This window comes from Arvicanthis niloticus, chromosome 16 (assembly GCF_011762505.2).
Source record: "Arvicanthis niloticus isolate mArvNil1 chromosome 16, mArvNil1.pat.X, whole genome shotgun sequence".
In the NCBI taxonomy this organism is placed as follows: domain Eukaryota; kingdom Metazoa; phylum Chordata; class Mammalia; order Rodentia; family Muridae; genus Arvicanthis; species Arvicanthis niloticus.
In genome coordinates, this window is record NC_047673.1 from 51,659,059 (window position 1) to 51,686,495 (window position 27,437).

Here is a 27,437-nt window from a genome sequence, read left to right on the forward strand (position 1 = left end):
TTTTTATTGGTTGTTCACAAAAAAACCTTTGTGATGTTTATGGGTTAATGGAGAGGGGGAGGGATTTCAAAAACTCATTTCAGAGGCAATGGAAATCAGTCCTCTTTTGTGGACAGCAGAAGTCAACCACATTAAGGCTGAAGACATGATCTGAGTCACGTCTCTGATGGCCTCATCTGGGAAATGCATTGGTAATATCTCAGGTCTCTTTTCTCTTCTGTTCTGACAGGCATAACTGCACACATGCACATACATATCAGCCACAAGATACTGTGATGACCAAGCAAGATGCTGGCCATGGAATGACTTGGGAAATGGCCACATGTTATGAATTCAAGACTATGATTTTAATTATATACCATGGATAGCATGCACTGTGTTTTCTACATATTTAAGAGGCTTCTCAATACATTGGGGATGTAGTGCCAAATGGAAACATATTTTGAAAGACCATATCTATCTTGTTGTCAATTAGAACATGGTTCACATTAGCTAAGTTGAATATTTATAGTCTTATTGGAACTAGTATAAAATAGCTTATGGTGAGACGGTGATCCAGTGGACACACCAAATCAAAATGCCCTTATTTTGTACTTTTCTGTGGGTATTTTGTTGAGAGGATATTTTCCTCACCACTGTACTCTGATAGGCTGACCTAGAATAAATGTTTGTTAAGTGAGTAAATGAAAATATATCACATAACAACTTTCCATCAAATGATCCTCCTCAAGTCTATCCATGTTCTCAGCCACCAGAGAATTTTCTCTCACACATGGTCCACATTTGAATGCCCATAGTCAGAAACACAGCTGGGTAAAGCTGAAGTTCCCACATTTTTGGATGGCAGACACAAACCACAGATTGCAATAGAGGACATTGAAACAATGCTTCTGACATGCTTGGTGATTAAGACAGAACACAGTTCTTTAGATGGTTTAAAAGCGACATGGACTTTATGGGTCCCATTTTTCATTAAGCAAATCATACAAATTAAGAGTGTTAACACACATTACAGTGAAGGATTAAGTAAAAAATTCAAATTATGAAATTCTTTTTTGTTGAATTCCAATAAAATTGATTTGTGAAAACGGTCTCTTGAGATTGTTTGTGTTTAACAGACACACAGTAAAGATAGCCCCTCTCACATGTGATATTGGTCCTTGTATTCCTAAGCAAGCTTCCCTACAAGAATAATGGGCTCACCATGAGGAGGAGAAGGATGCTGTGCAACAATCAGAATTTATTGACGTGAATTGCTTTAATTAATTAAACTTGATCAAGGAGGGGCAAAAAAGTTGATGGTCTTTGGGTACTGTGTAAGCTACAGAGAGATGTTACATGAGTTCTACATGTAACGGTTTGAAATTCTGAAAAAAAAAATTTAAAAACCCAGTGGTTGGAGCAAGATAAGTGAGATGAGCATGAAATCTGATATTTATTGGCAATAACTTGGTACCAGACACTTTGTGAGCCATGATACTTGTCGTCTCATTACTTTCTATATACCACACACAGCATTTCATGCTTCTTACTTCAGAACAATCTGAGACTCAGAAAACATGTGTGTTTACAAGGGTTGATGGAGTTAGGATGAAAACTATGTCTTCCACAGCCTTGGGAACCACTCTGCCTTCGAATCCAAAAGCTTGGGAAAGCTTGGAGCCAAAAGTGGCTGAAAGAGAGTAGTCATGAAGAGTAGATTCCATAAACGGATGAGGTCTCAGTGACCCCTGGATCAAAGTAGAAACGTAATAAAAACACATTTGTGGCAAAAATGAACAGATCCCAGGTGACTCAACAAGGGAGGAAACTTTGCCCAAGTAACCTTATTTAGAAAATAAAGCATTCCAAGTGAATACTGCCTTGGTTCTCTTTACTCAACTCACTTAGACTGAGAAGAGGGCTATAGGTCTTCTCAGGTGAAATCAGAAAAGGAAATTAGCTTGGTGGACCAAAGATGACTATTTTCATAATCTATGATCTTACTCCTCAACATGTAGACAGAAGAGCAACAGCAGCAGTCATTCTGGAGTGCAGAAGGGATGTGGATTCAGTCTCCTGTCTGGATCTCCGTACTCAGAATCTGCTTCTAAGGAGTGCCTCAGGAGATGTGGGTACCCATCAGAGTTTGGGAAAAACTGATCTACGAGACAACTGTATTCACAGCATCATCTGCTCACTTCCCTATCCTCTTAACATAACTCTAAATCTTGCTTTATCCATCCACAGCATGTCCTTGTCAAAACACTCACAAACTAAATACCCTTTAATTTTGTAGCTTCTTATCTTCCGCCTTTCCTGGTAAAGTACAATGATATGTCTTTATATTTTATTTATTTATTTTGTTCTTTTCTCTTGTTCCTAAAAATCTGTCTAATATGTCCCTTAGGGCTGAAATACAAAGAGAAGAATTATTATCTTATCAGCAATAAAAATGTGCCAATGAGTACAATAAAGAGTCATTAGCATCATTTGTTGGCTTCAGTCCTTCAGAGCATTTAGTGAACATTCAAGTACTGGACTCCAGAAGTAGGATTCTGTTCAACTGAAGTGTGGGAGTCCTTCATGTACCATGCACTAACTTAGGTTTATGGCGACAATGAATATGATATATTCTTTTCATCACCAAAATACAAGCAAGCCAAATTCAACAGTACACTAAAAGGATCACACACTACTATTAAATAGTATATTATTAACGAGTTACAAGAAGGACACAACTTAAAAATAAGCACATGTCACATATTACATTAACAGAATGAAAACCAAAAACCTTATAACCTTCTCAATGGATGTAGAAAGCACTAGCTGGTTTAAGTGTCCATACTACTTAGTAGATTTCTACAGGTTCAATACAATCCTATTAAATTTTCTAAAACCATAAAGACCCCATACAATCAGTTTTGAAGAAGAAGAACAAGATAGAGACAGTGAAACTACTGGATTTCAAAAGATATTACAAATCTCCAGTAAGTAAAAGAACATGGTACAGGCCTGGGAAGAGGTGTACAGATCAATGGAATACAATGAAGAACCCAGTCGTGAGCACCCCTGATGGTATCAAATAAACCAAGATTGCACATGGGGAAAGAATAGCATTTTCAGTAAATGGTTATTGGAAAACTGGATACCCACCTACATTCTGAAGAATAAAAGACTCTGGTCTCATATAATGCACAAAAAGCCAAATCAAATGGATTAAAATAATGATGTAAGACCCAGAAGAGTAAAACCCATACAGGTACAAAAGCAAAGCAAAACAAACAAACAAACAAACAAACAAACAAAACAAGCTACAGAAATGAAAATGGAGTTTAAAAAAGTTGATGGTGGTCTAGGCAATGATTATTTTACTAATTGCTTTTTAGTGTTTTTAGCATTGTACATTGCTTATATTTGGATTCCTATATGATCCTCTCCATTTTTCTCTCTCCTGTTGATGGTCTCTCTCTGTTTCCTGGGTAATGATCTTTTTGTTGTTATTGTTTGTTTTTCAAGATAGGGTTTCTCTGTGTAGCCCTGGCTGTCCTGGAGCTCGCTCTGCACACCAGGGTCCCTCAAACCCACAGAGATCTGCCTGCCTCTGCCTTGAGAGTGCTGAGACTCAAAGTGTGTGGCAACACATGCCAGCATGGTTTTTTTTTTTTTAAATATGAATCAGAAGCACAGGCAGTAACACCAGAAAAAAATGGGATTGCAATGAACTAGACAGAAACCCAAAAGGAAGAGTCCACTGTTACTGGACAGACAGCCGATAGAGAGAGAGGGAAATATTTGTGAAACATGCATTTCATAAAAATTAATGTTTGTAACATATGAAGTCTTCAAAATAACTCAGAACCAAAAAAGTAAAAATAAAAATCAAAGAAAAACCAAACAAAATATAAGATAAAACAAACAACCCTAAATCCAAATATAGGCGAAAAGATAAACAAATGCCCAAAATGTACATAAGTGCCTGACATCACCAATCAGCAGAAAGATTAACCTGACAAGGTCATATCACTCCTCACCTTTTCGGTGACCAGAGAGGCAAGCTAGGGGTCGCTGATCATATGGACAAAAGAAAACCCTATTACCCTGTTGACAGTAATGTAAATAGAGAATGAAGAATAAGGTGGAAGTACTTCACCTATTCAAAGCAGAATTTCCAGATGATATCATTGTTCTCTTAGTGGGTATATAGAGACTCAGGATCTAGAAGGAAATGAAACCAGTATTCTGAAGCAATATCTGAGGTCACCTGCTCATTGCAGCGGTATTCACAGTAGCCAAAACCTGGAAACAACCCTGCTGATGGATGAATGGGGGAAAAAAAGTGCTATATTTACCAATGCCTGTATGTAGAATTCCTGTGGTGGTCCTGTAAGATTATTTTGCTAAGTGACTTTATCACCATCTTGGTTTGTATACATACTCCCTATGGTGTCCATGAAATGATGAAACCCCCAGAATGACACAGGTCTCAGAAACACATTCCCTGTCATTATGGGAGGTATGATTGCACAGATATACACAATAGAGTACATATAGTCCTACATTTCAGTGACTTTATTGTGATTTTTATAGGAACTTTATGAAATTGCCTCAACAACATGCATTATGCACTTGGTACTGTTCATCCTTTGAACCCTGAATTTTGGTCTTTTCCTGTCCTGGTAACAATTTACAGCACTCTTTCTTGGTGTCTGGCAGCAGCAGCAGCAAATTGCAGCTCTCAGGCAGCCACTGAAGCAGGTAAATAAACAAGCCATCTGCCAGAGCATCTTCATTGCCCAGCTGTGGTGTTCTGTGGTCTAGGTATATTAGCTGAAGGTTTGGCTTATGAGCCTTTCGATTTATGATGAGTTTATGGGATGTAATCCCATATTAAAGTGAGAAGCAGATTTATTACACACACTGTGTCAAAAGAGGGAACGATGGCCATTTGTAGTCACCTAGATTAGCCTGGAGGTCAGTATGCCTAGGGAAATAAACCAGAAGTACTGCACTATCTGACTAATACATACAATTTGAAAAGGTCAAACTGATAAAAGTAGAGAGGAAAATGGTGGTTACCAGGGAGATGAGAAGGATGAGAAATGCTGGTCCAAGAGGTCAGCATTTCAGATAGACAGGATGAAAAGTTTCCACAGATGCAATCTACAGTATGGTGGCTGTGCACAACACTGGGTTATGCACTTGTAACCTGCAAAGATGGTATTTTAAGTGTTCTTACTACACAATAAGAGTCATAATTATGGTATGTAATCCTTATGTTAATAACTCATTCATGGCACTCAGGTCAGAATCAACAGGTGTGTTGAAAGATCACAGTGTATACTTTAAATATATACAATTGTCAAAATACAATTCTGAACATATTATTTTCAGTATTATTTTTATTATTAGCTGAAAAATTGAAATATGTTTGATACAATAAAATTATGTCACTAAGTCATGAAAGATTAATTTTTATAGGGATGTAAACAAGGCCTATTATTATTTTTTTATCTTAAAAATATTGGCTTAGCTTTTTTCCATTTTTTCTGAGAGAGAGAAAGTATGTGTGTGTGTGTGTGTGTGTGTGTGTGTGTGTGTGTGTGTGTATGTAGGGAGAGTATATGTGCGCGTGCATATGTGCCTATGCATGCACATGTGGAGAACAAAGACTGATGTTCAGTAAAACACAAAAGATGTCCAACTACAAAATATCCCAGGTCCAGATGGATTCACAGCAGAATCATACTGGACTTTCAAAGATCTATAACCAACACTGCTCTTTTATTTTTTTAAAGAAAGAATCAGAAGTGGTGCTTCCAAACACCTTTTATGAAGCCATATCACTCTAACACCAAAACCATACAACAATACCACAAACACAATATATCTGATAAACACAGATGAAAAATTCTCAATAGAATGCTTGCAAAAAGAATATAGGCATGCATCAAAAATTGCATCTATCATACCTAGTTGGTTTTATTCCAGAGACATAGAAATGGCTCAACAGATATAAGTTGATGAGTATAAGAAATCATATAGCGTGAGAGACAAAAATCACAACTATCCTCTCAACAGATGCCATAAAGTCCTTTGACAACAAGAGACTAGAATGGAAGGGAATGTACCTCCATGTAATAAAGGATTTCCATGACAAATACATAGCAACATCATCATGAATGTAGAGAAAATTTAAAGCAAACCATGTAAGGTTTAATTTTAAGTTAAGTTAATTTAAACGTTAAAGTGTAAAATAAAGAACAAGAAAGGAATGTCTTCTGTCCCCACTCCTTTTCGATATAGCGTCTGAAGCAGTAGCTAGAGCAATAAGACAAGAGAAGGAAATATAGGATTAAAATAAACAAGACAGCCTTTCCCTACTTGCAGATTACACAATATTATAAGTAAGAGATCCCAAAAATCCCACCAGAAAGCTACTGGGAATGATGGAAACTTTCAGCAAAGCGGCAGGGTACAAAACCAACTTACGGTAGTGTTTTAATTATACCAACAATAAACCTGCATAAGATCACGAAAACACTGCCATGCATAATATCCGCAAAGGGAAAAAGGAATATAAGAATAAACATAACCAAGGGTATAAAAAAAAAAATCTCTACAAGGAAAAATTCAAATCCTAAAGAAAGAACTTGAAGACCAAAGACCTCCTTTACTCATGAGTTGGTAGGACTGATATGAAAACGACCGACCATCCTACCAAAAGTGATTGTCAAGTGTTAGAACCATCGCACTCAAAATCCCCACGACGCGTCACAGAAATAGGAAAATCCTAAAATTCATATGCAAAGCCAAGAGACTCTGGACAGCCAAAGTGGTTTTTATTTTCTTTTAGAAAATTGTTTTCGAGACAGGATATCAATGTATCCCTGGGTTATCTGTAACTCTTTATATAGATAAGGCTGGTCTTGGATACTCAGAGAGAAGCCTGCCTCTGCCTCCCAAGTGCTGGGATTTTAGATGTTCACCCAGCTCTCTTTTAAACAACTTTCTTGTTTTCGTTCTTGTTCTCATTCTCCTTCTTCTTTCTTCTTCCTCCTCTTCTTCCTCCTCCTGCTACTCTTCCTTCTATTTTTATTATTGCTATTATTACTATCATTGTGTGTGTATGTATGATCTCTGTGTGTGTTTGTGTGTGTGTGTGTGTATGTGTGAGTGAGTGTGGGTATATCTATGCCATGCCATATACGTGAAGGTCAGAGATTGTACAGGCTGGTTTTGTGTCAACTTGACACAGCTAGAGTCATTAGAGAGAAAGGAGCCCCAGTTGAGGAAATTTCTCCTTGAAGTCCAGCTGTGAGGCATTTCCTCAATCAGTGATCAATAGTGGGGGGCAGGGACAGCTCTCTGTGGGTGGTGCCGCCCTGCTGGTTGTCCTGGGTGCTATAAGAAAACAAGTTGAGCAGTCCAGGGGAAGCAAGCCAATAAACAGCACCTTCCATGGCCTCTGCAGCAGCTCCTGCCTCTAGGATCCTGCCCCCTTGAGTTCCTGTCCTGATTTCCTTTGGTGATGAACAGCAATGTGGAAATGTAAGCTAGCTTTTTGGTCATGGTATTTCATCACAGCAATAGAAACCCTAACTAAGAGAGAGCAACTTTCAGGAATCTGAACTGTCCTTCCATGATAGGTTCCAGAAACCAAACTTGGGTTCATCAGGCTTGAGTGGCAAGTACCTTTACCCATGTTGCCATCTTGCCAGCCTTTCTACTTTATTTTGTGAGACAGTCCTTCACTGAACATGCAGCTTCTCACTTAGGCTAGATGGGTTGGCCAGGGAGCCCCCAGGAGGAGCCTTTCTCTGCTGGGGTTACCAGTGCCTGCTGCCCTACCCAGCTTTTTATGTGAACATCCGATGCCCTCAGGTTCTTGCGGTGAGCACACCAAGCATCTGCATGCGGGATCTCACACTTGTGCAGCAGACACTTCACTCACTGAGCCAACTGTTGGTCTCTTTCCCATCTTGAACTGTTCAGTATAATATGCATAGTTACCTACCTACATATCTGAGTTGTGTCTATCCTTGTGCATATATATTACAAAATTTGAGTAGAGTTGTCGCAATATCTCGGTATTCCCATGCTTTTCAAGGAAACTTTCTCAGTCATACTCTGAATCTTGGCCAGTGGATGCTTTCATGATGACAGCTGCTAGTGATTACCCTATTCTACTTACTGTTCTCCATGTCCTGTAGGAGACATTTTTCTTACTGCACTAGATGAAGGTGCATGCTAGGTTTGGGGAGATTACGCAACTTTCAAACTGTTAGACCTTTCAGGGTAGACTGAAGCCCTGAGCTATTACCCATTATGGTAAATTACTCTGACCCACTCTGCAGGAGACCTACTGGGACTTCCTAGGGGTTGAAAGCAAGGTCTGCCTCAGGCTACAGTACACAGCTGAAGTGTAATTTTAGATTTTCTCCTTGATCCTCTCTTCTGGTCTCCATATGCTTTCTTTCTTTTTTTTCTTTCTTTTCTTTTTCTTTTTTTTTTTTTTTTTCTGTGAAAACTCTTTCCCCATCTTGCAGTAGAAAACTGCTAGAAATTAGTAAAATTTGAAATTGAACTATTTACAGAAGACAGCAACTGAAACTGTCTGGGATACTGTTCCAACACTGAGTGGTTTGAGGTTGATATGGTTTTCTGAGAAAAGGTCTCACTATGTAGCCCAGGTTACCTCCGTCTTCCTGTCTCAGCTTCTCTAGGTCTAGGACTATTGGTGTGTACCAACACTCCTGAATACTGACTGTTACTAGCTGCTTTTATAATTTCTGCTTGAAGGAGTCTGGGAAACCTCAATGGAAAAGAAACAGCCACTTTGATTTTTTTCAAATGTAAACAGTAGGAACTTATAATGTATCTGCTTTTCCTACCACGTCCACAAACATTTCTCCATACTTCTGTAGTTCAGATCACCAGTTTGGGAAGTGCTTTTGTGAGGGGCATTTGATTCCCAGTTGAATATTTTTTTCCAAAGCCCTAAATAAATGGAAGATATATGTCCAAGGAAACTGATGACCTCAGAAGATAATTGAGGGAAAAAATAAATGTCAAGTTAAGTTGTTGGTGAATTTCAGGCCATCTTGAGTCAGTATGTGCATCCAGAGGAAGCATATGCTATGTTGAGAGGACATTGGAAAGTAGCCTAGGTTCCCATGAGTTCTTAGAAATGACCGAAGTGTGTGTATTGTATGTTACGGGAGGATTGTTGTTTTGTATTACATGCTCTTTCCCCTTAGTCCCATATTCCAGTTCCCAGGCCATGTGGTCAGCTGTGCTTCTGCTGTTCTGAATCAACAGCCCATACAGACTCCTTCCTCCTCCTTCTCTCTTCTTCCCTGGGGTCCTTTCAAAGCTCCATCAACTATCTCTTTTTTTCTTAAAGATGAAATTAGTGTCCCCCCTCCACATAAAATTCCCTACTTTACAAAGAGAAGGATAAATTTAAAAAATTACAAGTAATTTTTATATATTTTATATCTTTCCAATTTATATTTTTTAAAAGTCTGAAGTAGGTAGGGGCTGTAGAGATATCTCAGTGAATGAAGTGCTTGTGTGCAAGCATGACCATGTGAGTTCGATCCCCAGCACTCACTTAAAAGGGCTGGTGCATGCTTGTAATCCCAGCACTAGGGAAGAAGAGAGACTGGCTCCTGGGGCTTTAACAAGCCAGCTCCAAGTCTTAGTGAAAGATTATATCCCGTGTGTGTGTGTGTGTGTGTGTGTGTGTGTGTGTGTGTGTGTGTGTGTTTAATTAATGTACTACATTTTAGAGAATGCAAGAACTACCCTGCTCTGTCTGTTCTGTTATCTAGCACAGAAAAAAAAATCTACTGCTTATAATTGTAAACCCCACTGATTGGAAGAAGTCTTCCAATATAAATAAAAAAAAAAGCATCTTGGTAATAGTAAAAAAGAATGGTATTTTCTCGTATATTCTTTAGCTTACATAAATATTAGTATTTACATGAAAACTCTACAAATGATTTCCAGTTTCCCTTCAAGCATGTAATATGGTCATAGCACTAATTGATTCGTGCTGCTGGGGCTGCTCATGAAAAATACAGAATCTTCGCTCTCCCAACAGGGTGCCTGAAGCAAGGCTTATGGTCTGACCTGGGTACCAGTAGTTTTAAGCATCGATAGTGATTAATTATTTGGCTATGGAGATGAAGGTCTCAAAGGTGGCCCTCAGACTAATGGCAACAGCATTGCTTAGCAAGGTCTTAGTAATGCAGAATGTCAGCGCTGGGGAGATGGCTCAGTGGATCATGCACTTGCAGCATGGGGAAGAAGACCAGAGTTTGGGTGCCCAGCATCCACATATAAAAGTAGGGTGGGTGTGTCAGCCTACCTGCAGTCCCAGTGCAAGGAATCCCTGTAGCAAGCAGGCTTGCTAAATAGTCAAATTAGCAAACTCCAGGCTTAGTGAGAGGTCCTGCTGTGGAAAAAGTCACCTGACATCAAACTCCAGTGTCCACACCCATGTGTAGGTATATGCATGAACATCTGCACACATGTGACCATATATATATATATATATATATATATATATATGTATATATACATATATATATGCACATTCACATTGCACACTTATAGGTACATGAGCATATATATGCTCACCCCCACTCTTACATGTGCATATATGCATGCACATTCACACACATGCACCCCACCCCCAAATGCACACATATATGAACACACATGCACATATATGCACACTCACACACATGCATATGTATGCACATCCCCATACACATGTGCATGTGTGTGGAAATATGTCCATGTATACTCACACTCATGTGCATGTATATACATGTATATGCATGCACACCCACACATGTGCACATATGTTTGCACACTCACATTCATGTGTATGTATAACCATGCACATTTCCACACAAGCACACAGACAAAGAGAGAAAAAAATAAATGCAGTACCTCAAAGCTTGTCCCAGACACACTAAAGCAGAATGTGCATGCAATGCCCAGGCAATGCCCAGGTACATTAAGGTTAGAGAGGCAACTTGGACCAGCTTAGTGAGTAGCCGGCCTGTGTAGGAACTTGTTAGAAATGCAGATTGTTAGGACTCAATCCAGAGACAGTCAATCAGAAACACAGGGAACACCAGGGTGGAGCCCAGCTTCTTTGAGTTTGACAAGATCCCCTGTGAGACTCAGACTTATGGTGGTGAGAAAGCTACCTTTGCAGCCCACCCTTTCCTTTAGCACAGCTAATGACAAGCTCAGACCATATATGGCCATGCAAAGAGATGGGACGCAGGCAGCTACCTGTTTTTGCAGTCATGGTGACTAATGAGCACTAACTAGAGTCTTAAGGGCTAAGTAAGCTTTTAATCCCAGATTTAAAAATAATAGCACATATAACAATTAAGGAAACAGGCAACAAAACATGGTTAATGATGATTTCTCAGGTTTTAAGTGAGTCAGAAAGTGATACAGTCTAAGCCCGAGGAATGTCTCTAGCGTTAATCTCTTACTGTAGCATTCCCACCCCCACCCCTGGCTCCTTAGAGCACCCGCAACAAATCCATTATTAGTTCTAGGCATTGCCTAATGAATTCCATTCTGAAGCTACCACCTTCCACTTCACATTCAGGGCAAAACGGTGAGAATTATTTGCCTCTTCAGGGGAACGGCTTATTCATTCTAGGTGTTGTTGAACATTTATCAGAAAGTCAGAAGCTACTAGATAAAACAATCTAGAGGTGAGGTGATAGTTCTTTCCCCTAAGAGCCTATTGCTGAGGTAAACACGGTAATTAGATAGATGCCTCATACACTGAGGGGATGATACGAGCATTTGTTAGAAACATGGACTAACGTGGCTGGAAGATAGATTCAAGGAACGGAAAGGCAATTTAAAAGGGTCAATGAGTGTTTACTGTTAACATTTAAGCAAGAGGCCGGAGAGAGGCGAAATGTAGGAGGTGCATCCGTATAAGCAACGTCTTATACAGCACTTACAACAGTGATTTATAAGCAAGCACAGACCCATCGTCTGCACCAGCAAAGGCACCAGTGAGTCAGAACAACTGAAGAAACAAACAACGGAAAGGACTCCAACTTCAGATTCTGATAAAAATCATCCTTTAAACTATACAGTCCATGTCTGATGCTTCACAGCATGCCCTTCTTATTATCTCCAGCATTCCGTGACTATATTGTTTATGCCAGTATTATGCTTAATTAAGCACCATGGCAATATCAATGAGAGTCTGAAAGCCAGATGTGGCCCAGAGCGTCCAAAAATGCAGCTATCCTGGCAAGCTACGGATAAACCTTTCAGAAGAGACAGAGACTTCCCAGACACTTTCTTCCTTTTTACCCCGAAGATCCAAACCTAAGAGGCTATTTTCGAAGGTTAGATGAGAGTAGCAGTCCTGAGTGCTCGCAGTCTCCAGCGTTTTACAAACATAGCATTCAGGCTCACACCAGCATAGTGTTGCTTCCTACCATTGAGGAATGGCACCTGTGTGCCTTTTCGTCTCAAAGGAACAGTCCTTAGGAGACTGAACCTACTACGAGGACGATTCTCTCTAAGGAACTCTCTCTGACCTTCCAAGGCTTAGTTAGCTTCTTTCCAACTTCTCGTATGCCTTTAACATTCTTTGCATCTTTTAGTCACCGCACTCATCTTTCAGAACTCTAGTCATGGCTTTATGACCTTTTGCTCTACCAGTAAAAGCCAGAAGACTGTTCGAGTAGCATATGGCTGTGCATCCCTTAGCTGTTTGTTAGGTCTTAATGTCTGCTGGGGATTGCACTGGGAGGATTGCACTGGGAGGATTGCATTGGGAAAGCAACCAAACTCCCAATTGGTAAGAAATTAAAGACGGAGTGAAACAAGATGGATTGCTCAATACATCAGCGGACGAAACATGATTGCAGATAGTCGTCAGGGCTATACAGGAATGAAAAGAAGGCTTTGAGGTGGGAAGAGACGGGGTTAGAGACTGACTGTCACTGTACTTGGAAATCTTGAACAATGGCATGCAAGGAGCAGCTAACAAGGCACATTATGGAGAGAACAAGAGGAGAACTAGCATTTAGAAGCGATGCTCACGTGTGGGAAACGATGATCTGAGTCAATGTTGGGTAGAGGGGAGTAGGGGAAAAGCACCCAAGTTTTCAGGTTTTACAGGTAAGAATTTGCAGATGAAGTACACACTGGATACTTCATCTAAGACCCTAAGGCCCTTAGGCTCTGGCCAAAGGTAAGTGGGTGGGACGATGCTGGTGGCCTAAATAGAGACCGTATGAAGAACAGACTGGGCACTGACTGACAGGGTCAGTGTTCAGTTTTGGATATGCTAAACGTGAGAAGCCTGTGAGACATCAACTACTGCTGGACAGGTTTATTCACTTGCAGTAAATAAAGTGATAGGTCTTCTTAATATTTTCTGCTTCTGCAGGAAAAGTATGTAAGTTTCCAGCCACTCGAAGGAAGCTTTGCATTTATACCCCTGTTTTCCTACCTAAGGACCCATGCCATTAGAGTAATGTCTTCTCTGAGTCCCAGTTCCTCCATTTGCTTACTATACATGCTACACCGGATTGTTATGATGCCTATGCCTAAGTTAGGCCAACTTTTGCCCAATGACTGCCTAAGCTGATGGTTGCAAGGGTAACACTGGCAAGCTAGTTCAAGGAGTGTTGCAGACTTGATTGGCAAGCATCAACCATGGAGTCCACTGTGTTGGGGACTGAATCAGAATGGACATAGAGGGACTGAGTGCTTGGCTCAGTGGATAAGAATAATGTCTGTACAAGAACAAAGACTCGAAATACTGTCCTCGGAACTTATGTAAAAGCCAGACACAGCTTGCATGCCTATAACCCTGAGACAGGAAGATATTAGTTAGGGCTGTCTGGCTAGTCAGCCTGGCAGAAATGGTGAGCTCCAGGTTCAGAAAAATTAGACTCTATCTCAAGGGAATAAGACAGAGTGGTCAACCAGGTTACCCAACATCCTCTTTCTGGCTTACACAGGTACAAAATACAAAATACTCTTATACACAGTGTTCCCATGTATCACACACACACACACACACACACACACACACACACACGCACACACATATATACACATGCATACACATACACATGCGTGCATGCACATTGAGAAAACTCACACACATGCATACACATACACACACGCACACACCCACACGAGCACATGTACACACATGCATACACATACACATGTGTGCATGTACATTGAGCACACTCACACACATGCAGACACATACACACACGCACACACCCATGCACACTCTCACACATACACACACATGCACACACAAGAAAGGACTCTAGTTTTAGTCAGCAGACCTTTCTCCTCATGCTTTTAGCTTTTATGCATGTATTACAAAGGCCCAAATTCCCAAGTTGAACTACAAGCACATTTTAAAAAAATAATGAGCTGGGCAGTGGTGGTGCACGCCTTTAATCCCAGCATTTAGGAGGCAGAGGCAGGCAGATTTCTGAGTTCGAGGCCTGGTCTACAGAGTGAGTTCCAGGACAGCCAGGACTACACAGAGAAACCCTGTCTTGAAAAACAAACAAACAAAACAAAAAACAAAAACAAAACCCACTCTTCTGATACAGATTTGGTTAATGTGATAAATATACACAATGTAAAATTCCCATTTTACTCACATTTAAATGTGCAATTCAGTGGTACAGGATATGGCTGTACCACTGTGATGGTGGTCATCTCTCCTCATTTCCAAACTCGTTTCATTTTCCAAAATGGAGGCTCTCTGGCCACCTGACATTGTTAATTATCCAACCTCATAATCACCATTGTATTTCTCTTTCTTTCTTTCTTTCTTTCTTTCTTTCTTTCTTTCTTTCTTTCTTTCTTTCTCTCTTTCTCTCTCTCTCTCTCTCTTTCTTTCTTTCTTTCTTTCTTTCTTTCTTTTCTTCCTTCCTTCCTTCTTTGCTTCCTTCCTTCTTTCCTTTCTTTTCTCTTCCCTTCCATTCCATTTCCTTTCTTCCCTTTCTCTCTCTCTCTTTCTTTCTTTCTTTCTTTCTTTCTTTCTTTCTTTCTTTCTTTCTTTCTTTCCTCTAGGTAAGGAGGGAAATGGATTATTAGGTAACAAGAAATACAAAGAAATGTTTAATTCTTTACTCTGTGCAGGACTGCAGTGTCCAGATCGACAACACTACACATGAACCCCTCAGACCAGGTCTTCTGCTGACATGCAGATAAATCAGAGTTGAGTGTATCTTCTAGACATAGGGCCTGGCGTCACTGCTTTCTGGGGTTTCAGTGGCTGTTATAGTTTCTTTCTTGTCTTCAAGCTTCACGGCAGGAAACAGAAGTTCTTCCTTGATATTGTTGGAATCTGTGAGGAAATGGTGATTTGATTGATACCCATGTCCCAGCCAGCTGTTGAGCACAACCCATGTTCCAGGGCAGTAGAGAAGTTCTCATCTATGAACATGGCTTCATCATCACCAGCAGCCCTGGCCTTGGCCTGTTCTTTACACAGCCATTGCTGCTACATGGGGTCTTTGAGCTCAGTGTAGGTACTGTATATTTCTGTCTTCATGACAAATAGCTCAAAGTGTTCAGTTAAACCCTCTTTGGAGCAGTGCCATTTGACCAACGGGCTCATAATCTGTAGGTGATCACAGATATGTGTAGGACTGAGGCATGCCACTTTGAGACACTCTCCAACAAGCTTATCAAGGACCCTGGCTGTGGTCCAAGGTGGGGGCGGGAGGGGCATTCGGCAGCTTTTGCAACACAAATATCAAGTAGTTTTTGAGTTTCTTCAGTTTTGAAGAGCTTCACACCTAAGGGCTGTCTCTCAAGCTTTTCTACTACACTGATTCTTAGGAAAGGTGGGGCGAGTCAATCCATCGGCTTGGCCTTTTGGCCCATCTGGGTTGTAGGTGATCTTGGTGGTAACTGCCTGTATGCTTTTCACCGTCCCCAACAGCATCTTCTCCGTGCTTTCCATGAGGTCATGATCGTCTGTATAGATCATGTAGTACTCACAGATGGAGAACTCAGGATCGCGAGTCAAATCAATTCCTTTCTTCTGGAACTGGAGACCAATTTCATAAACCTGGTCAATGCCACCAACCACCAGCATCTTATAGTAGAGTTCTGGAGTAATGTTCAAATATAAGTTCATGTCCAGCTCATTGTGGCAGGTGATGAGAGGTTTGGCCACGCCCCCCTGGAATTCATCATGAGAATTTTGATCTCTAGAAATCCCAGCTCATTTAAGAAACTCCTTATTTGTGTGATGATCTTAGGGCAGATGATAAATTTCTGCCTCACAAAGTCATTCCATACCAAGTCCAAGTATCTCTGGAGATACCTTGTTTCCTTGTCTTTGAGGTCACAGTGAAGATGAGGCAACATTTGCAAGCACAGTGATTTCACAGGAGATGATGTTCAGTTTACCCTTCTTGGTTTTCCCAGAATTCTCCTGAACTATGATTATGTCTCCCTGGCGCAGTGTGTTATTGGTATGAACAAGTTCTTCTTCTGATTTATAGTTTGTGGAGTTGGTCATGACTTATAACTTGAATGTCACAGAACATCAGTCAGGTCCACGGGCTGAAGGTGACTGGATTCTTGGTTGAACTGAGTGAGTGAGGTGTCTGTATGGAACTTGTGTGGGTACAGGTTCTCCCCGCTGACCTTCAGCTGGTAATTGCTTGACTATGGATCTTGTAGTATTTATTGGTTTGGATTCAGAGTCTCCTCCTCAGCACCCATAGCATTGTCTATAGTAGTGTGGTTGTTGCAGAAGCCTGGCTTAGCTGTTCCTCACTGAGCTCATTCTGCTGGGCTTCTTTCCCTGCTACTTTCTTCTCAGCTTTCAGACATCTTGTTAGTTCATTCTTGCTTAGTTTGGGCTCACCATCCACTTTAATTTCACTCTCCTGCAGTGGGGGGCCATCTCTCCCCACTCCCATACTATTCTAGAAACCAAGTACCTCATATAAGAAGAATCTTACATGATTTCTTCTTTTGGTAATTGGCTTATTTCACTTAATATGGCAGCTAGAATTATGTCAGAGTTTCCTTCCTGTTTAAGACTGAATGCTATTCCATTATATCTACACATACATTTTTTTAAACCCATTTTCCCACCAATAGATCTACCAGGATTTAATGCATATTTTGGCTATTGAAAGTTAAGCTCCTGAACATGGGTGCACTATATGGAATGTTTTCGGTATCAGTTTAAATATTTGGTGACTTATTAATCCATCTTTTCATTTTCTCCCTTGACAGAATGTCCCAAACACCTACTGCTACCAATATTTCTTTTATATAAAGAAAAAGAAAAACTGTAACTCAGCAATTTACCTACAAGTTTAAATTTTGAAGGGGAATCTTTACAAAATTATAGTCTAGTAATCTAATCAGCAAGCAATTCTTAAAGATCGATATGTATGCAGCAAGAAATTTGGATTCAGCTCAGGAAAATCAGTGCTCTAAAAGGATACTAAAATCTTGGGTCAGCAAGATGCCTCATTCGGTAGATATGGTTGTCACCACAGCAGTGGGATCTGAGTTCAACTGCTAGAATCCCAGAAAGGTAACAGGAGAGTAATAGCTTTACTGAGAATTCTAGTATACACATATGCACTATGGTATGTATGTCCATTCCATACTACACACACACACACACACACACACACACACACACACACACACACTGATAGAAAGAGAACTCAATGGCATGACCTGTACAGATTTCAAATTTACCTTACGAAGGCTTAAACCTTGGCAGTTGTTTGAAATTTAAATAAGTTCAAGGACAGTCAATGTATTTTCAACTACTAATTGATTAAGAAGTTACAAAAAGAAAGGCCCAGGGTTGACTGTGAGTGATTAAAATGGGTACATTTGATTGACAAAATGTAGAGCACTGTTAAATTTAGGGAGAGAGGTTTTCTTTTTAATTATAAAATAAATCCGCTTATAGTCTTCTATAGAGTGTTTGCAGAGTTTTCTGTAGGCTAAACAGGCAAGGAGACAGGCATGTGTTCTGAGCAGGAGGTTGAGGAGAAGGAGGAGAGTAGCCACCATAATGACCAGGGAGGAGAAGAGAGAGAAGTGAGTTCTAAAGGGGGACAGAGGACACTCACAGCCCGAAAAGGGTCCAGCTTCTTCTCCTTTGGATGAGAAGAGCCTGGCCATTATTTTCATAGTAGAGAAGCCAAAGAAATCAACTCTGGAGAATGAAGACAAGATTACAAAATGGTGTTGGGCAAGCAGCATAAAGAGAAGCTTCACAAAGCTTAAGGCTATAGTCACCACTTCCCGGCCCTAACATGTGCTTTGAGAAAAAAATGTGGATACTTCGAGGGTGTTGGAGAGTGAGGGCTGATCAATATTCAGGACTGCCCCATGGGTGTCAATCCAGGACAAAAGTGAATGTGGACAGCTGCGTTCCACAATCTGACCTCAGGACACTGGAACTTTCGTATTTCCATAATATGACTGTAAAAAAAAAAAATATGTCCCTCTAGCCTTATTTGCTTTCTTTAATGGATAATGCTTCTGGCTTGGATCTTCATGTGGAAAAAAGGATCTTTTGTCTCATAAAATGTTACAGATGCTGCTATGGTAACACACTATAATTTTATTCCTATCTCAGAAGATAAACATGGAGAACTGCAACTGGCAGTTTAATCTAATATGTAGCATTTGCTTTAGGGCCACCGAGCATTTGGGTTTTTGTTTTTAAGGAACATTGGCACTTTTATTAACCTGCTGTACTCAATTAAGCAGAGTCTTAAAGGCCCTGACTAGAAGGTATTATTCTGCCAACTTGAAAATACCATGTGGCCAAGTTTGAAAACCCACAAGAGAGAAAAAGCATGCTGCTTCTATGATAGAATTCTTAGGTGGCCAGAGCAAGTTTGCCTTGTGGGAGTTTTCTGTTGAGCTAAAAACATAATCCAAACATCTAGGCATCTAAAAAAACAGTATGAATTTGGTTTAAAGTGAAACATACCCATTGACAGACAATTCCTAAGGTTTCTTTTCTCTTTTCTTATTAGTAAAGCCTGCAGCATAGGGCAGTTGAACTGTTCCACTAAAGTCAGCTGTTTTGCTATTAAAAACCCAAGTTACTGCATTTGCAGAGGTAATATGAAGCCCTAGTTCTTGTTGATAATAACAATATCCAGCTACACTGAACATCACAGCTTATATACTAGTCCCTGTCAAAAACAAGGGGGAAGGCTCAAGTAGAAGGCAGGAAATGCAGTGAGTGAATGGCGCACTGTGGGTTTAAATCCACAACCCTTCCTCTACAACTGTAAAGAAACATCATCCCCTGCTATTTGACTCAAGGGTCCTTCTCTGCCTTACCCCCATGTCACAGTTCTTAGAATTTTCCCTTCTACATTAGAACATGAAGGCAGCCGAGAAATTAATGAAGGCCAAGGTCAACACAATGAAGTTCCAGTAACAATCTGGTGGGCACAAGGCTGATTCTTGTTTACTATACACCACAGTAACTGCTTCCAGAACACTTACTGCCGGCATTTCGGAACAAGGATCCTGGTCCATTCATTACGTGATTAGGAATCTGCTTCCCACTTCATTTTATTCATTCTAGATTTTTATAGAATCATAAAAAGCATCATGATTGCTGGCTGACTGACACACTGACATTTAGAGATGAACATAATACAAGCACTACAGTTCTTCTCCAGCCCCACAACATGAACAAGTAGCTAGTAATTAAACAAAAAAATGCCTACCTAAGTTGTTCTCGAAGCAAACTTTGTAATATTTTCCCTTCATAAAAGTCCCCAAGTATTTACAGGCTGTAGATGAGCTCACACTCTTGACATGGCAAAGATTAAATGAGAAAGGCAGGAGAGTGATAGAAAGGCCATCCACACTAACACTACTTGTATTGAGAAGATTCGAAAGCACAGTCTTGATTCTCATTGGTCACTCAGGGCACTGGAACAATATTTGTCCAGTTGCTATGTGGAGAGGGGTGGCTGCCAATTCCCTCCATAATAAGCCTGAACCTGGCTTTTGCAGATAAGAGCCTCTATTGTTTGTGTTCCTGTGCTGACTGATAAGACAGTCACCAAAGCTGGTACCTAACAGATCGTTATGACAGACTTTGCAATGGCTGCCGATATTTCCCTATCACCTATCACTGTCATTGAATAAGGCAAAAAAAGGAGATGATTTTTACTTTATCATTATTTTTTAATTGGATTTTTCTTTTTAGGAATGTGAATCTAGAAAGATCACATATAAATGTTGTCTTTATATAGACTATGACTCCACCCCCATTCTGTGACTCAATTAAAATGCTTAAAGAATATGTGTGTGTATAAGGAGGGTTGACTGTAAGACAGTTTACCCAAAATTGAAAGGAAGTAGCTGGGGTCTGATAGGTACATATACACACTCATCCCACCACTAAGCTCTGTGTAAACCCATAGAATGCCCACGTGTGTATGCAAGCTAGAACACTACAGGACTAATGGGAATTGTATGCCAATTTAGACAGTGTCTTAAAAACATTCAAAGGCAGATGGTTTTCCTTTTGTATTTAGAGAAACACTCTTATTTTTTCAATGTGTACTTGATGTGGATGTGTGTGTATAGGTTCTATGGATGGGAGATAGTTCAGATTCTGACTTTAATATCACCATGCTGGACATGTAAAGAGGAATACCCAGTATAGCATATACCTTTAATATAACTAAATTTTAGAAGCTTCATAATAGTTCAGTGGGTAAAAATGCTTCCCGCCAAGCCTTGCCTACTGAATTTAATTCCTGGGGCTCACATGGTGGAAGGACAGAAGTGACTCTTGCAAGCTGCCCTTTGACCTCCACGCGAGTGCCATGACATGCATGCAAGCACACAGCCACATGATGGATAAATAAAATATAGTTTACAAATTAAAAGAAATAATTTCATCAAAGTAATGATCAAAGTGTGCTTAACACTACAAGTAAAATGTCACAAATTGCTTAACAAGTGGAGCGTTTTTAGTGGTCATGCACTACATTTCAAGATTATTAACTATCGCTCAAACTATCTCTGTACCTCACATCTTTATCACTAGGTAGTTAAAGTTCTTCTCTATAGTTGGTTATTGGATAATAATAGAAATCAAGACAAATAAAACAACACATTCATGACTGTAGAACCCCAGAACTTCTCACACAATCAGGAACTTTTGAATTTTTAAAAGGCTGTGCTAGATACCAAGGAACTTCAGTTTCTGTCTGAGTAATGTTGTTAGATAATCAAAGAGAATCTCAATGGGTAGCCCAACAGGTTAAGTTTCTGCTGTCTGAAGATCATTCCCCTTCTTGAATTTAGACACGAGACTTGGTTCTTTCTAAAACAGAGCCACAGAGCACTCACTGGCCAAGTCAGGAGTACACATCAGAGAGTACATCAGGAGGACACTCCACTTGTTCTATATGGTTCTCTCAATTAAGAAAAGGATGGTTTTTTGAGTCTTGTAGGCACAGCTGGGTGTATATCCTTATCCCACTGTATTTGTTCATCTCTATTGAGTTTTGCCAGCCTAGGCTACCTATACCCACAAAAACCATACAAAAGATTCTAGTTTCTTTGTTGTTGCTATGACAAATGCCACCAACAAAAAAAAAAAAACCTAAAAGAAGAAAGATTTATTTAGCTTACACTTACTAGGTCACAATCCATTGAGAGAAATCGGGGTAGTTGCTCACAAGGAAACAGAAACAGAAACCACAGAGAAATGATGCTTGTTTATGTGTTCTCTCTGGCTCGTGCTTGGGAAGCTTTTTCATACCACCTAGAACCTCCAGACCAGGGTTGGCACTGCTCACAGTGGGCTGGAACCACCCACATAAAATAGCAATCAAGAAAATGCCACAGGGCAATCTGATAAAGATAGTTCCACAGGCCAATTTGATGGAGAACAGTTGAAGGTCCCTCTTCCCACATGAACCTAGTTTGTGACAAAATCTATCCAGTCATGACCTTAATATTTAATGCAGTTTCTTTGCTCAGCCCTATAAGAAAAGAATGGGACTGATAATGTCCACACCATTTTAGGAAGAAGCATACCAATATACAATTTGCTTATTTGTGGACTCAGTTTCCCAACCCTAATTACTTAACATCAGTAGTCATAGAGAAATGTCTCTCTATGAAAAGTTGGAAGAATTTTTATTCTTTATAATGATGTTCAAATCTGGAAGAGAGTAAGCTGAACTTGATATCTGTAAAAATATATTCCCTTTTAGGAACTCTACTGGAGCCATCCCAGAGAGAATTTTCTGTTGGGTGATGGCCAAAGAGATTAGATAAATGATATGAGACTCTGTCTTTCTCTTATACTCCTCTGACCTGTTTCACACTATAACAGTTTAGACACCCACTTTCTGTCCACAGTTTGGTCTCAGGCCTGGTTGAACGTTCTATGGAAGTTCTAAGGAAATAAAAATAGAACATTATGTAGCACAAAACACTTTTATCCTGCAACAGACAGGAGGATTATTTGGCTAGATTCAGAGGACAAAGTTTTCTCAAGGCTATAAAATTTCATGGTGCATTTAAAAAAAAATAAAAAAGGGGGGGGGAGCTTTTTGATTATGATAGCTTTTCCTTTTGATTAAAAACAGACATTCTTCCATGGACCTTTCTTTTTATTTCTGGATATTGTAGGGAGGCGGCAAGCTAAAATCTATTACCCAATCACAAATTACAAATCTAGGAAACATCCAAATCCTGCTTCTAGGATGGGTCTTTTCAGAGTGTAGGTAAGGACATGGGCTTCTCTGAGTTGGAACTGGGCTCGCCTGGTAGAATAATGCTCACCCAGCATGCATATACCATGAGCGTTTCCAAACCAGCTCTGGTGATACACTCCTGTAATCCCAGCCCTTGGGAAGTGGAAACAAAGAAGACCATTAAGCTTAATATCACCCTCCTACAAAGCAAGTTTGAGGCCGGCCTAGAATGCATAAGACCTGGTATTTAACAACAACAACAACAACAACAAAAATGACCAAGTTTTGACAATGTGAAGATGGGGCTCCTTGTCTGAGATCCTAGGGTACTTTTCCTGCAGATCATTCTAGAACTGGTCCTGTGACTGTGGTGTTTGTTCCTGTCCTACACGTTCCATGCTTCAGTGCCCCTGGACAAGGTCTATTGAAAGAAGGCTCCATGCTTTCCTGTTCTGTGCTCTTTCCTGGCTCATTCTCCTGACTTATCTGTCAGTCTCTTCCAGGTCTCAGGATTAGTTCATGATGCCAGCCCACACACCTGAGTGGTATCACTTAGGCAGACAGGACAGGAATGGTCTCTGGGTATACCCTACCTTATTCTCAGGCTCTACTACCATGCCCTGTTGGTTCCCAGTAAACACTCAGGGGAGATCTGTGGGATGACCATGAGTTTGAATAGTTGCTGGTGATTGCGGCATTTGTCAGAACAAAACAAAACAAAACAAAACAAAACAAAACAAAAGACAAAAAACTATTGTGTTCAAGGACAATAAAATACTGAGTTCAAGAAAAATGATGGCCTTCATAAGGGAACAAAGATGGTGGAGAATGGATTGCTTCTTTATCAGTCTAAAGATCTAAAACTTTGGCTGCAATGAAGTTTCTCTCAAACCTTGAAGATACAGACTAAAGATCAATAAATACATAAATATTCTTGGATCCTGGGGGAATTAATGTTGTCTGTATGAACTAAAAATTACATCTAGTCTGTCGTTGTTTATATCTAGTTGTATTTTAAGGCTCATTCCCCAAACTTTTAATTCCTTGATGAATTATTGTCACTAGTTCCCAGTCAAGAAATTTTAAATTAATCTATTTATTTACTGTATTCGGATGTTTTGCCCGCTTGTCTGTCTGTGCACCATGAGTGTGTCTGGTGACAAAAGAGGGCACTAGAGGGTATTAGATCTCCTGGAACTGGAGTTACCTGGGTGTGAGTCACCATGTGGATGGTGGGAATTGGATGCCTGGTTTTTCTGGAAGAATATTCAATGCTCTTGAGCACAGAGCCATCTCCCCAGCTCCACAGTCAACAATTTTAACAGGATTTTTTATGTTTCCATCTGGCTGCATATAGATAATCTTATTGAGTCCATTTACAATTTTATTTCATTAAATTAATAAAATTTATTTCTGTGGTGCTGGAGATTAAAGCCCATATCTTACTATGCTAAGCAAGAACCACTAAGCCATATACCTATCCACTACCCACAATTTTAAATCATTTCATCTTAAAAAAAAAAAAAAGACCTTCTAGAGAGCATCATACATTTTTTTTTTTTTAAAAATAGTGTTTTTATTTAAATAATGTTTCCTGAGAGAATGTTAGGCTCCAGGAACTGCTCAGTTCCATGCTACATGGAGGGTCAAGTAATCATATTTTTATAGAAAGAATTATAAAGAAAGATTGAGTAAGAGCGTCAGCTCACTGGGATGCTGGTTATACAGGAATGGACAAAGCCTTGTCTCCCATGGGCGTTATTCACATTTGAACAACATTCTTGGACCGAGGCTGAGGAACTGCTAACTGAATTTCCCACAGTCTCTTTTGAATAGTGGAAACTATACCGTTACTGTAAAGGGAAAGCTAGACCCAGAATATAAGGTCCATCTTCCCCAGCCTGCTGAGGCTCAGGCAAGTCCTTGCACTGCACCAATAGTTACTTCTGCAACGTCTGCACTTCAGTAGAAAACAAATTGAAAAAATCTGCACTTTGGAAAAGAAAGCATATAAAGAAGGGTTACCTAGTTCCTTCCGGGCCTTAGTTGGCAGTCTTGTTGCCTAAGACAAAGATTTTTTTTTTTTTTTTTTTTTTTAATGATATATATTTATGGTTTGGTGTAGGTACATGCTATGAGCATGCTAAAGTCTGTACATGGTGTGGAAGTCAGAAGACAGCTTACAGGAGTCCATTCTCTCTTTCCTCCACGTGATTCCTGGGCAAGTGTCTTTACCTGCTGACAAAATGTAGTTTGTCTTTAAGGTGACCATACCCTTGAACATTAATTTAAGAGACATGTTAAAATGAATAGCAAAAGGAAAACTCAAGGAAGAAAATTGACGAATAGTTTTATGTGCAGTTTTCTGGGGGCTTCTTAGTTGTATCGAGATTTGTCTTTAATCATGGAGACATTTTAATGATGCCCATTTTTAGTGTCTGTTACTATAAGTCTGCAGGTCTCCATAGTCTTTGGTTCATCCAGAGAGGTCTTGTGTGTACAGGACTCTGTAGGATCTGGCCTCTGCCCAGGGCTCCACATGCCTGTTATCTTCCCAGCTTCAGGGCATATTGACATCCACCTAAGACATTTTCCTCTTCAAAACAAATCCTTTCTCATTTCCCACAGACAGTGCCTACTCTGGTATTCTAGGTCATTCTGCTTTTCAGAGTCAAAGACTCATTAGCAACATTCTAGTTACAGCAGTATATCTGTGTGTATATGTATTTGTGCACTGAATAAATATACACCTGTTTCCATTTCCATATAGGTTATCCAAATAGCAAAAACCAAACCAATCAACCAATGAAACAAAAACCAGATTTTCTGTAAAAATAAACACACAGGCTAAAGCTCCATGACAGTGCAGTTGTATCTACCTTCCAGAAAACTCATATTCTTATTACAGTACCCAGTACCCCAGTGCTTACAAGAACAGATAGATGAATATAGATCTGAATAGATCCATGAGTTTTGTACCTGGTTCCCCAATAACATGATTCCAGAAATAAGCACCATGGAACAGACACTCCTTGTGAAGGCAGTACGAGTCACTTCATTTTAATGCTTTTTAATTCATTTGGATTGCTGAAAATAATCACTTCCCTGCTATTTTCAGTGTCCGTGTTCCTATTTAAGCCACTTTAAAGCAGTGTTTCAAAAGAAATCTGTCTGGTTCAGATTATGTGTGAACCTGATACCAGAGGCTGACGGGTAGTTTCAGATTGCAATGTCAACACTGTGTTCAGTCCTAACACTTCCCAGCGTCTGTTTCCTTCCTGGCTGGCAGGGTTACTGGATGAGCGTCTCCATTCTTGAAGGATTGAGTAAGGTGGAGGTTCTCACTGTGGAGAGCGAGTGCCCTTAAAGAATTCGAGGAGCTTTTCTCAGAGGTCATGCGTTTTATTTAGTATACTTGAACTGTTTTGTTTCACAAGCCAAAAAACCTCGTCATTTATCTTCAGAAAGGATGCCCCATAACCTGTTGCAATTCACGTTTGTTGTGAAATTACCCCTGTGTTATCACACCCCTGTGTTTTCCTAAACAGGACCATTTTAAATAATCCTATAAAATAAATAGCAAGATACATATAAATGATGTCATTTAGATGCCTTGTAGACCCAAAAATACCCAGCAAGAACCTGGTGAGAGCCCGGTGAGAGTTTGGTGAGACCTCTGGTTTACACTTCACCTTTCTGAGACTCCATAATCCCCATAAGTTGTCCCTGTGTCAGCACTGCCGTGAGAGTCTTCCATTTGAAATATGAATATTTGAACTCATTATCTTAAACTAGCTCAGCAGTGTTTGACTTTTGATTTAATTCTGTTTTCTGGTGGTGAAGGCCAGTGTCAAGGTACAGCCGTCCTTTGCTCAGCATAAGAACAAATAGTTCCTGCCTTATGCATCAGAAAAATGGGGTCTATCACATACTCTCAACTTTCAATGACTGCCTGCTTCCCCTTCAGCAAAACTACATTAAAATTCGCCCTCTTACACTCTTGCTAATGACACTGACCAGCTATTACACAGTCTTTCCTCTTTGGAGACTCAGAAACAAAGAGTCCTAGCAGACAAAATAAAAGGCACTATAGTGTGAAAGGCTCGGTATGCTTAAAAGTCCCAGGGTGCTTTCTGCACGTTACTATTTTCTTCCCGGGAAAGTATTTCTTGATAAAGACTTTGCAATTCCCTGTGAGTCAAAGGGGGGGATTTTAATCACCACATAAGAACTGTAAGATGCTATTTTAGAGCATATAAAACCATATGGGTAGTTCATATGTTCCGACCTAGTCCTGTAATAACCTCTGCATCTGCTATTTCAATTGCCATGTGGAAAGTCACATTATAAAGTGAACCTTGCCATTATGTAAACATAGAACAAAGACACACCTTAGGTAGGGCTTTACAACAAACGGCAGATCATTATTGCTTCCTCTGGTATTTCCTTCGCAGTGTTGATTATGATGAGGTCCTGGCATAATGACAATGCATGCCATTCCAAAGAAATTCCATTTTCACTTATGTAACAGGATGTTAAAGGGGTGGGGGGCTTCTCTGGCCTCTATGGCAACTGTAGCGAAAATACGTAGGTACCAGGCAGCCATGTGGGTTTGAAATAGAGCCATAGATAAAAAGATTAAAAACTATTCATTAAAACCTC

At 40.0% G+C, this 27,437-nt stretch overlaps 1 protein-coding gene and 1 pseudogene across 2 annotated transcripts in view; both read right to left on the reverse strand.

Moving 5' to 3' along the window:
- The window catches only part of Palld (palladin, cytoskeletal associated protein), a 386,960-nt gene that overhangs the window by 295,711 nt on the left and 63,812 nt on the right, over positions 1-27,437 (reverse strand). The window lies entirely within an intron of this gene.
- Positions 15,082-16,561, reverse strand: LOC117721673 (lysine--tRNA ligase pseudogene; annotated as a pseudogene).